The sequence below is a fragment of the Leopardus geoffroyi genome, chromosome C2 (assembly GCF_018350155.1).
Source record: "Leopardus geoffroyi isolate Oge1 chromosome C2, O.geoffroyi_Oge1_pat1.0, whole genome shotgun sequence".
NCBI classification, from domain to species: Eukaryota; Metazoa; Chordata; class Mammalia; order Carnivora; family Felidae; genus Leopardus; species Leopardus geoffroyi.
In genome coordinates this window covers 21,143,234-21,156,475 of record NC_059333.1, presented here as the reverse complement: position 1 = coordinate 21,156,475, position 13,242 = coordinate 21,143,234, and the positions used below count along the sequence as shown (strand labels likewise).

Here is a 13,242-nt window from a genome sequence, read left to right as displayed (position 1 = left end):
TTTCTTGAATATTAAAATTATAGTTATCTAAGAAATACTTTTATTCTTCATAAATATAAATGGAAACACTTAGGGGTCATTGTTCATGATATGCAATATACCCTAAAAGTTTTCTTTTTTTCTTTAATGTTTGTTTATTTTTGACAGAGAGAGAGAGAGAGAGAGAGAGAGAGAGAGAAGCAGACACAGAATCCAAAATAAGATCCAGGCTCAGAGCTGCCACACAGAGCCTAATGTGGGGCTCGAACTCAGGAGCTATGAGAACATGACCTGAGATGAAGTCGGACCCTTAACCAACTGATCTACTCAGGTGCCCATACTCTAAAAGATTTCATAACAAATGATACGAATGATGTAGATGGAGAGGGAGAAAGGGAGAGGAGAGGGAGAAAAGGAGAGGAGAGAGAAAGGGAGAGGGAGAAAAGGAGGGAGGGAGAATGATTAAATGAATCTAACAAAATGTTAACAATTTGGAGAAAAGCGTATATGGGTACGGTGAGAAGGATGAATTAGAAAAGCTCCTGCTGGTTGTGGACTGATCAATTGGGAAGATGTAGTAGTTTTCCAGGTGAATGGTGATGATATCCTTCCATAAAGTATTGGAAGCAGTAATAGGAAGAAGCCGAATCAAGAACCTGGTGGTTTAATGGGGCGCCTGGGTGGCTCAGTCCGTTAAGCGTCTGACTTCTGCTCAGGTCATGATCTCATGGTTCCTGAGTTTGAGCCCCACATCACGCTTTGTGCTGATAGTTCAGAAACTGGAGCCTGCTTTGAATTCTGTGTCTCTCTCTCTGCCCCTCCCCCGCTCATGTTCTGTCTCTCTCACTCTTTCAAAAAATGAACTTAAAAAAAAAAAAAAAAAAAGAACTTGGTGATTAACTGGCTATAGCAAAGGGGGAAGGGAGTAAAAGGAGGTACCCAGGCATTTGATATGGTCAGCTCCTTTGATGGTGAGGTCAATCAATGCAGTAAGGACCAAGGGTCAGGAACCCAGAGAGATAAGACATTCAGCTGGTTTGGAATGTAAAATACCTATGGAACTATTACATGAGAATATCCATTAGGCACTTGTCTACACAGATTTATAATTCAGGGGACAGATATGGTGAAAATAGAGTTTGGAGCTCATATTTTTGAATCATAGCAATGAGTGAGGTCCCTGCTAAACTCGAATGTTTCAGCATTTGGCGAAAGAAGAGGTGGGAGGAAAACTGTCATAGAATGAAATGAAAGGAGGAAATCAAGAAGTGGTAAGATTTTCAGACAAAGTCAGGTACAGTGTATTAGTGGCAAAAATCAGGTAACCACAGTGTATTAGTTTTCTAGAACTACTGTAAAAAAAAAAAAAAAAAGTACCACAAATTTAAGTGATTTAAACACCAGAAGTTTATTATCACACAGTTCTGGAGGCTCAAAGTCCAAGATCAAGATATCCCGTCCTGTTCAGGGGGTTGGTTCCTTCTGAAGGCCATGAAGAGGAAGGCTCCTTGGCTTATAGACGGCCATCTTCTCCCTTGTCTCTTCTAAGTTTCTTCCTGTTACATGTGTCCATGTCCACATTTCCCCTTTTTATACGGACATCTGTCATATTGGATCAGGGGCCCAGGCTACTCGACTATGGCCTCACTTTACCTACTTTGATCTGCAGTTACTCTGTTTGCAACTATTGTCACATTCCAAGCTACTAGGGAGGTAGGACTTCAACATATGAATTGAGTGGGGAGGGCAAAATTCAACACACAGCAATCAGAAGCCATACGTGTTCTTTAGATGAAACAAGGAGGGTGTAAGCATAGTCCAGGTTAAGAGGTTAACAGCAAGCTCAGAGAAGCAGTGGGGAAACGCCAGATTATCACAGCGGAGAAGGCAAAGCGAAGTGAGGGATTGAGGACTGCAATATAGAGACTACATTCTGAAGTTTGACACCAATGGAGAAGACAAGGATTTTAAGGAAGCTCATATTTTAAAAACTGAAGAAGAGTTTTCACCCAATGTTACATGAGTTTCAGATGTACAGCATAGTGATGTGACAACTAGCTTTATACGTTATGCTGTGCCCATCATGGGGATAAGTTTTTAAGATGGGATTAAAGAAAAAAAAAACAAAAAAGGAAACAAGGCTTCATTTCTGAAAAAGAGGGATTAGCTAGGGCAAAGGTGCAAATGCAGAATGGTGAGGGAATCAAAAGAGAGAGAAACTTGTGAGAAAAGAAGCCAGGCGCCCAAAGAATTTAGGCAGATAGAGGGTCATCAACACTGCAGTAACAGGGAGACAGATTACAAATGATTTACATCTTTACATAGCATAGATAAGTCAAGAAAAACATGTGACAGTACTTTAGAAACAGAAATAGGCTGCGCATATACGTAATACTTGTATTATGTTATTATTATGAACAGCTATAGCCTGTTAAGTATCCTTTGTCATTCTTAAAAAGAAATTATCCATGTAGAGAGTGAGATGATTTTTCGAGTCTACATAGTAACGTAAGATTTGAAACATTGTATTGGATCATGCCTACACCTGGATGTCAATACATTTTCATTACACTTTTTGCTTTTCCATCGGACCTTTCAGTGGGCTCATTTCTGACCCCAGCTTTTCATGGCGCATGTAATTTGAAGACAGCCAAATGAGACTAAAACACCTCACCATACTTCTGCATTTAAATGTGCAGTGTCACTAAATGTCACTTTTAAACTTCATTTTTATTGCTCAACAATGCAAATAAGGTAAATACTCAAAAATTCACAGACTTTTCATGGTAAAATACTAGCTGTATTTGTTTTGTTTCTATCATAAGACAAAACATTTGCTGGGATATAAAAACTGTTGTTTTTTGTCAGTCTTAGCATGAGTTTTTCTAGGCAAAGATTCCCAGATACATGTCTCATAAGCTGAAAAATTGGCCAATTGTTAGTGATCTAGCTGAATTATATGATGAAATCCATGTGGGAGAGTGTGTTTTTTAAGTAACTTCACTTAACTAATAAATGCCAACCCAAGAATAAATTAAGAGCTTATTTTTTTATATAGAGTACAGTTTTTGTTGATAAGCTTGGGGTCCAACATGGTTCATATTATTTACATTACTTTTTAAATTCTGGCATTCATATTCATCTTAAGAGCAAACAAAGCAATAAAACAAACAAAACAAAGCAAATTATATACTTGTGTCAACAAGACAAATATGGTAAATATATTTGTTTCAGATTTGAGAAGCTGTTTAAGTATTTGTGGGTAAAATTTAAAACCTTTTCACACCAAGGATTATATATGGAAAATAAGCCACTGCATCTTTATATATACAGACATCAGCTATTTATTATTATTATTATTATTATTATTATTATAGTTTTGAGTTCTTCCTTTGCCTGTTATGAATCACTGAAACCAATAGTAAAAGTATGGGCAACCTGTTACCCCTAAATATAAATCAAATTACTCCCAAGTATTTTTCACTGAAGAATGTATGATATTGCTAATTATTCTCTCCAACATTTTACAAAAAATAGTGAGCATTAAAATCTCCTTGGATGTTCTTATTCTCACTCTTTCCTGCCTTCTCGGGGGCCTCATTATCTCTAATTCTTCACTCACATAATTTTCTCAACTATTGGATAATTTTCTCAACTATTTTTTTACTTTGGGGTCAGCACACTCAGGATCGACCTATCCGAAAACAAGACACCCTCCACTCCCTGCCTCACACTTTCTCAGGAGGTTAAACTCTCGTTCCTCCTTTTAGCCCTTGCAGATGTCTACATTTGTGGCCCTAAGGATTATTTGTGACACCTAATCATCACATCCTATGTTTGGAATGCTGATTTCCTCCAAAGTTCTGTGCCAAAAAGCAAATGATTTATCCTCTTTCTTTTTATCCTCAGGACAGTGTTCCAGAAAACCTGCATTCTCCTTGTGACTCTTGTACTACCTAATAGTAAGTCTTGGGACACTTCCTTTAATGACTTGTGTCTTCAATTTCCTCATTAGTAACATGAAAGACATTGTGTCAGCTCTTGTCACTCTTGGAAAACTGCAGCATCATGGGAAAACCATTGACTTTGGAGCCAAACTGAAGTGGGTACTAATCTCAGTAAGATAAATTATTAGTACATGAACATCGTAAACTTATCCACTCACTCTGAGGCTACTGTTTCTTATTTATGGAAAGGGAACAAGATCAGTTCTTCAGTATTTTACTACTTGAACTTCTTACAATTATGCTGTGATACAACCACGAAAGGCCATGACGTTTCAGAATGTTACGGTTATGCTCTTAGATGAATGGTACCTTGACCGCAAATGAGTGTCAGGCCTTTATTTTTAACCATGTGCCTGATTACCCAGCATGCCCAGGGTAGCAGTCACACTAAAGCTCATCTACATTCAGTTCTTCTCTTCTCCCAGGCTCAAGGAAGATTTACACGCCGACCTTCCCGTGTTCGCCAGGGGTCAAGCAGTTTGCCTTAGACATTGCTTTAGACACACAAATGTGAGTGCGAGCAACATGTATTACTTCCAATTTGAGGAACTAAATTGTTGACATAAGATTCTCTAGCATGTGTGCATGTGGGTGTATGTTTGTGCATGCGTGCTGTCTGTGAAAGTCTGCATGTGATTACGCACCTATGGCATGATGCAACCGTTCTAAGTTTGATTTCGAAGTTGCCCTGTACCAGATAGTTGCCTAGAGGGTTTTCCATACCTTCAGTGGACTTTGTATGAGTGAAAAAGGGAAAATAAAAATAAAAATAGTTTGTTGTATTAAGGCAGCAGGACTGAAATTCACAGAAACAGAAAATAAAATCTAAGATACTCCTTGTACTCAGTCAACAGGATACTGCCCCATTATCAGACATCAGTTTTTCGGAGAATTCAGACGCGAAACTGCCACTCCGATGTAATCTGAAAATCTCTTAAAACTAGAGAGACAATTATGCTTAAAATAGAATAGAGGGACCCCTGGGTGACCCAGCTGGTTAACTGTCCGACTCTTGGTTTTGACTCAGGTCGCAATCTCACAGTTCGTGGGTTCAAGCCCCACATTGCACTCTGTACTGACAGCGGGGACCCTACTTGGGGTTCTCTCTCTCCCTCTCTCTCTGCCCCTCCCTTGCTCACACTCTCTGTCTCAAAATAAATAAATAAAAATCTAAAACTAAATAAAATAAAATAAAATAAAAAGAATAATTCTAGTTCTTGAGAGAATGTAGTTTTTACTGTTATTCTTTAAGAAGTCACATACAGTTGAAAATAGAAATGTCTACATTCCCAAGTAAGCTCACTGCTATGATCCCAGAAGATATACAACTTCCCCAGGAGATCTTTCCAAGCATATTGTATTTCTCTGCCTTTCAGAACACAAAATGACATTTCTCAGTAGACAAAACTGATTTTTTCATCACTTTGTTCTAATCTGAACACATGCCCAAGGGGTCAGTAAAATTCACCCGAACTTTTATTTTAAAATAACCCGTAAACAATCAACTTAACATAGCCAATTGCAATTTTAACATAAGATTCCAAAAATCCCCAAATAAAATGATAAACATTTCTGTTTCTTGATATCTTTGGGATAGATATTTATAAAGTATTTTAAGAAGCTCCAATGTTTTTAAATATTTCCCATGAAGTTAATGACAGTTTAAATCCATCATTGCTGCTATGGAAATAAGCTTACTTTATAAATTTGTATTATTTTATGCAAATTCCGGATTTTATATTTTGTTTAACATAACTAAGTCTGAGAGGTGACAATATCCCTTTACAAAATTCAGTATATCATTTATTGTCCTTCCTTTTCAGGAAGTAAGTAAAAACACTGCATTGTTTTCTCAAGTCGGAAAACTACAATGGGTAAATAAGTTAACTTCAGAGAACAATTCCGTTTAGGGTGTTTATAAAAACAAGAGAGTTGAATCTTTCTAATTCTACATGGGGAGGAGGACCGACAATATACTTTCTACCCGACCACTCTTCCCATTCTTCTGGATAAACCTGCATTGTAGACCATTAGTGTAACGATGCCTCAGCCAAAGGCAATTTTCTTCACAAGGCATAAAGTCTAACTTGAGTTATGTCCATGATAATATAGGATTTATTCCCATACGTTATTTGTAGAATCCAAACTAGAGAAGACATAAGGTCATGAGGGAGGCCAAAGGGAAGAAAGGAAAACAAATATCCACATAGAATAAGATCATTTCCCTTCAAACTATAGGAAATCTCCTACAACAGAATTAAACCAGTGGACCTGGTTAATTGTGTGGGGGAGCCCTATACGATGGTCATTGCAAAATCTTCTGAAGAATTACTAATCAGAAAGTTTTCAGGTAGCACCCTTGAAAATATGTCATCCTCACCTGGTGGTAATACTTTTGTTCAGATTCCCAGATAATAATATGGATTCTGTTAGTTTTTCATGGTCAACACTTTCTATTCAGCTCTTGCCTATATTTTGTTATAATAATTTTTTTCATTCCATAAACAACTAAATGAAACAACGAGTTTAAATCTATCCCTTTCTCTGACATTGTGACTTTTATTCGTTTATAGATATATTTTTGTCTAGTATGTACTCTTAAACACATCTCTTTTGATAGCAAATATACTTTTTTATGGTGGCAAATGATTATAAAATGACCTTTAACCCATAGACTCAAATACTTGTACACAAATATTCATCAGGACACAGAAGATGGTGAAATTCTCAAAAGGAAACTAACACTGCCAGGAAATATGTTGGCTCAACTGTAGAAAATCTATCATTAACTAAGGTACAACTAATATTATATTGAACAATGTTGTTGGAATGCACATGCTTCACTCATTAAATAGAACCTTGTTGGAGAATAAGGAAACTAATGCATCTTTCCCCAATGTAACCGTCCTTACGAAAACCCTAGGGATATTACCCATCAGAAAAATAATTATCCTTCATGATGGAAGTGCTTCTTTTTGAAATTGTTCTATAAGAGCAAGATAGAGAGTAGCTCACACAGTGTTCTGGAATATTGTATGGAGAGTCGTAGATGTTTAAATATGTACTTGTTTCTAATATTCATATTCAAGTTAACTTGCTCTTAAAACTATTAGGGATCTTACATGATTAACATAGCAAGTTAATGAAAAAAACTGGAGAATGACAAAACAATGGCAATTAAAGAGAAAAGTAGCAGAGCAAATAGAGGGATATACATATATAATACATTTTCAATAACTACAAACTTATTTGTCTTAATTTGTTTAATGTTTTGCTTTTATTTTTGAGACAGAAAGAGAGAGAGAGAGAGAGAGAGAGAGATCATGAGCAGGGGAGGGGCAGAAAGAGGGAGACACAGAATCCAAAGCAGGCTCCCAGTTGTCATCACAGAGCACTACGTGGGACTCGAACTCACAGGACGTGAGCCATGCAGGCACCCTGCAAATGTATTCACTTTAAATAAATAATGTGAAAAGTTATACCAGAACAATGAAAGTCTAGAAGACTAGGAAAAATTACTTTTTAAAAATCTACTAGGGGCGCCTGGGTGGCGCAGTCGGTTAAGCGTCCGACTTCAGCCAGGTCACGATCTCGCGGTCTGTGAGTTCGAGCCCCGCGTCAGGCTCTGGGCTGATGGCTCAGAGCCTGGAGCCTGTTTCCGATTCTGTGTCTCCCTCTCTCTCTGCCCCTCCCCCGTTCATGCTCTGTCTCTCTCTGTCCCAAAAATAAATAAACGTTGAAAAAAAAAATTAAAAAAAAAATCTACTAAAAGAACATAAGTATTATTATTTAATTGAGGCAAAATTGTATATAACATTATATATGCTTGAAGTGTACAACATTATAATTTAACATCTGTATACACTGAATAGTGATCACCACCCAAAGTATGGTGTCCATTCATCATCATTCAATTGACCCCTACATCTATTTTGCCCACTCCCCAGCTGTCTTCTCCTCTGGTAATCATCAATACGTTCTCTGTATCAGTGAGTTTGTTTTTGTATTGAATTTTTTTTGTTCTTTTTTTTTTTAAATTGCATATATGCATGAAACCACACAGTAGTTGCCTTTGTCCATCTGACTTATTTCATGGAGCATAATACACTTAAAGAGCCAAAGAACCAAAAATATTTTTTAATGTTTATTTATTTTTCTGAAAGAGATAGAGAGACAGAGACAGAGCACGAGCTGGGGAAGGGCAGAGACAGGGAGGGAGAGACAGAATCCGAAACAAGCTCCAGGATCTGAGCTGTCGCACAGAGCCGAACGTGGGGCTGGAACTCCCAAATTGTGAGATCATGACCAGAGTTGAAGTCGGATGCTGAACTGGCTGAGCCACCCAGGCACCCCACAAAAATGTATTTTAAGAAAAACTTTTGTTTGAGTGCAATAATAGCTATCTTCCCAGAAACAAAAGCAGAAAATCATAACAATAGCCTAAATTAAAGCAAAACTATAATGGAAAAATAGTAAATGAAATAACAATAATCATCCATGATTCAGAGAAAACAAAACTGAGAATATTACTTAAACTTCCTGTGGAACTACTAGAATAAAGAAATCTATGATCAGAGACAAATCTATGACCATATGTCATCAAACATTAAAGGGAATGCATTTTGGGATCTACCTTACTGGATAACCCCCAAACAGTATTCCAATAAAAGCACATTTCAAAGAACAGATAAATTAATACAGACATACTCTTCAATGTATCACTGACTTTGCAACAAAGTAAGGCAATCCTAGATATGTACCTTGAAAACCACTTGCCTATATGCACAAAGTAACATCACCAACAAACACTTCAACATTTTACATAATAATGATGGAAAACAAATACAGGTTAACACAGGAGAATTGTTAAATAGGACCGGAGAAGCGTAAAGCAATGTAAATGAAAATGTAAATTTCAAAATGAGATATACAATGCCTTATGAATTTATAGTTTAAAATGTAGGTATGAGAATCAAAAGAATTGAGAGTTGAGCCTCAAGTTTTGAAGATGCCACCTAAGGGAAAAAGAGGCTCAGGGAAAAGGGGGAAAGGGGGATCAACCATCAGGTGACAGTCCTGGCAAGAAGACTCAGGGTCACGAAGGTGGTGGCAATGCAGTAAAGGTCAGACATATTCTGTGTGAAAACTATGGGAAAAGCATGGAAGCCATGGAAAAGTTAAAGTCTGGAATGCAATTCAGTGAAGTAGTTGCATGGTATAGTGAAGACAAAGCCAGGCAAGGGGGTGACTTGGACTGGATGACCAGAGGTCCCATGGTGGAACCATTTCAAGAAGCAGCATTTGCATTGTTGACAATGGGACTGGACAAAGCCTGTGTTTACAGACTCTCTGGTGAAAACAAAATTTGGATGTCATCTTATTATGGTTGAAGGGAGAAAATAAAATTTTACTGAACACTGAAAAAAATAAAATAAAATAAAATAAAATAAAATAAAATAAAATAAAATGTACACAGTGGTGGGGCATCTGAGTGGCTCAGTTGGTTGGTCATCAGAGCCTTGATTTCAGCTCAGGTCATGATCTCACAGTTCGTAAGATCAAGCCCCATGTCAGGCTCTGTGCTGACAGCATGGAGCCTGCTTGGGATTCTCTCTCTCTCCTTTTCTTTCTGCCCCACCCCTGCTCGTGTGTGCTCACTCTCTCTCAAAGTAAATGAACTTTAAAAAAAATAATAATAAAATAAAATGCACAGAATGGTGTTATTTAACATTTAATAGTAATATGTAATTAGAAAATAACAAAGATATGCATAAAGATAATATAACCTCAGCACATGATTTCGATTAATTTTTGAGGATAATGAGAGAGAATATAATTTAAGAGGGTTTGATGAAAGCTTTCAATGTCACATGAAATACTTTATTACTCATCCTTTTTTATCTTAAATATGTTATAATAAAAACCAAAGAATAATAAAAGAAATACAATTAGCAATCAAAGAAAATACAAGTTTCTAATGTATAAAAACGCTAATATACAAGAATTAAAATGAGAAAAGAACAAGAATATGGGAGAGATCTGGAATAACAGAGAAAATTAGCATAATTAATGAGCTTGACCTCTCTGAAAAATCTAAAAGAGGTTATATATGTCTTTATATGTACATATTTATAATCCTAACAAGATTTAAAAACATCTTCTGCATAGAATTGTGGCCAAGATACATGGAAACCAAAGGGATGCTACTTTTACAGTTCAAAAGAAATGGATTTGAAACGTGACCAAAAGATCACCTTTTTTTCTTTAAATGTATAAAAGTATTGAGGCCTACTGACAGGAAGTTTTCTTCTCTAAAGTTTGACAAGTATCTGGGCTGAATTTAATTTTTGGTTTGTCTGTCTGTGTTCTCCACTAACCACAGGCCATACATGCTCTTGTGCTTCACTTCTTGCCATACAGTTATCATGAGCTACAACATGAATGTTCCGTTTATGTGTGGTTATAAGAAGACAAAATAAATCTGTTGCATTTAAAGGGAACTTCTGCTTAAATTACATAAACCCAGGGGCTTAACATACTTCTCTTTCTTTCAGCACAATAATACCCTAAGTTGAATTGTAAAAGCTATCCTTGGACCCTAGAAAAATGCCATTTCTTTTAAGAAACATTTATAGTAAAATGGGAGATTCTACAACTTAACTACTATCACTCTTTTCTTTTCAAATTTATATTTAAATTCTAGTTAGTTAACATACAGCGCGATATTAGTTTCAGGAATAGTATCACTTACACACAACACTGGTGCTCATCATAACAAGTGCCTTCCTTAATACCCATCACCCATCTAGCCCATCTCCCTCCCACTTTCTTCCATCAACCCTGTTTGTTCTCTAATCCCTAAGAGTCTCCTACAGGCGTTTCCCTCTCTCTCCCCTACACCTCCCTATGTTTATCTGTTTTGTTTCTTAAATCCCACATATGAGTGAAATGATATGGCATATGTCTTTCTCTGATGTATTTTGCTTAGCATAATACACTCTAGCTCCATCCACCTTGTTGAAAATGACAAGATTTTATTATTTCTGATGGCTGAGTAATATTCCATTATATATATATATATATATTAAGCATATAAATATATATAAATATATATAATATAATATAATATAATATAATATAATATAATATAATATAATATACATCTTTTTCCATTCATTAGTCAGTGGACATTTGGTATCTCTCCATAGTTTGGCCATTGTTAACGATGCTTGATAATGCTGCTGTAAACATCAAGAAGGTGAATGTACCCCTTGAAATCTATATTTTTATGTCATTTGGGTAAATACCTAATAGTGCAATTGGTGTATCATAGGGTAGTTCTATTTTTAACTTTTTAAGGAATCGCCATACTGTTCCCCAGAATTGCTGTACCCGTTTGCATTCCCACCAACAGTGTAAGAGGGTTCCCCTTTCATTCTTAATGAAAATTGAGTGACAGATTTGCTGCATGAAAAGGAAATAGGTTATGATGTGTTATATGTAATCCCAGGATTAACTGTAGTTTACATAGCATTAAACTCTCTGATGATTTTAATGGCTATTTGTATCATTATTATTAATATCATAAGCTCACCCATTACTATTGGTATCATCAGCCCATTCTTCTTGGTCACTTTCCTTAAAATACTAACTGCACACATATGATATGAAAAAACATTTGTGGCTTCATGAGAAGAGTTAGAAAACGTAAGGAAACTTGTAAAAGAGTAACTGATACAAGCTGCTTTGTTTTGTTTTGTTTCGTTTTTATCCCAGGGCCTTGGAGTTGATCTTAATGGTAGGCAGTTCAAGTAGTATGACTAATTTTAATCACAATCTAGTTGAATTGTGACTTTTACTAAAGGTTTTATTTAAGATGAAGTGATGCAATATTGAACATCTTATCAAAATAAGTAATAGGCATGGGGCACCTGGGTAGCTCAGTGAGTTGAGAGCCCTCTTGATTTTGGCTCTGGCCACAATCTCACAGTTTATGGGGTCGAGCCCTGCATTGGGTTCCACTGACAGCCTGCAGCCTGCTTGGGATTCTTTCTCCCTCTCTCTGTCCCTCTCCACCCCTCAAAATAAATAAATAGACTTAAAAATAATAATTAACAGGCATGAAAACTGGAATTCAGCCCAGGGTCCTTTAAACTCAGTCCTCACTGGGGCGCCTGGGTGGCTCAGTTGGTTGAGTGTCTGACTCCGGCTCAGGTCATGATCTCACAGCTCGTGAGTTCGAGCCTCGCGTCAGACTCTGTGCTGACGGCTCGGAGCCTGGAGCCTGCTTCAGATCCTGTGTCTCCCTCTCTCTCTGCCCCTAACCACTTGCATTCTGTCTCTGTCTTTCTCAAAAATAAATAAATAAGCTCAGTCCTCTTGGCCACTGTTTACTTTATAAGTCATGAATATTTTCATCAGTCCCACTAACAGCACGAAAAACTGTTAAGAATAATTATACTAAAAAATTAATAAGGAGGATTGGGTGAAATAGTCGAAGGAGAGTGAGAGGTACAGGGGTCTAGGTATGAAATAAATAAGTCACGGAGATAAAAGGTACAGCATAGGGAATATATTGAGTGATACTGTAATAAAGTTATATGGTAACAACAGTAGCTACACTTGTGGTGAGTACAACATAACATATAGACTTGCCCAATTACTACGTGGCACACCTAAAACTAATGTAACATGTGTGTCAGCTATATTTCTTTAAAAAAGTTAATAAGAGGGAGCTGATTCATGTTCCTCTGAGGACCATTTTTGGGATATTGGTAACTGAAATGAGGTTGAAACAAAGCTTATAAAATACGAGCAGTATTCTCATAAGTCATACACTCTAATGGTTAATGATAGCTACTTGTCAGAAAATACTACAAAAAGCTAATCAAAGATATATTTTATTTTTCTGAGGTATGCTTATTTCAGAACAATAAGCGTATAAGTCTGAATGATCCTAGCATTTCAAGGTTCACAGCTTGTAGAATCAACAACAAAACATCCTTTATTTCAAGCTAAACATAGAGTGACTCCTACAATTTAAGATTAGATATAACAACTGTACTGCAGTGAAACATGTTCTGCACTTTGCTCTGTTAATAAGACACCATCCAAGTTTTGTGGGAGTATGACAGTAGACTAAATAACTCATTGCGAGACACTCATCTCTAGGGAGTCAATTACCTCAATCACATCGCTTGGTTGTGATGAGAGCACTTAAAACAGGGGTACTGAGATCAACTCATTCCATTTAGTC

At 36.7% G+C, this 13,242-nt stretch overlaps 1 pseudogene; it reads left to right on the top strand.

Moving 5' to 3' along the window:
* Positions 1-8,976: 8,976 nt before the first annotated feature.
* On the top strand, positions 8,977-9,389 carry LOC123576055 (annotated as a pseudogene).
* The last annotated feature ends 3,853 nt before the right edge of the window (positions 9,390-13,242 follow it).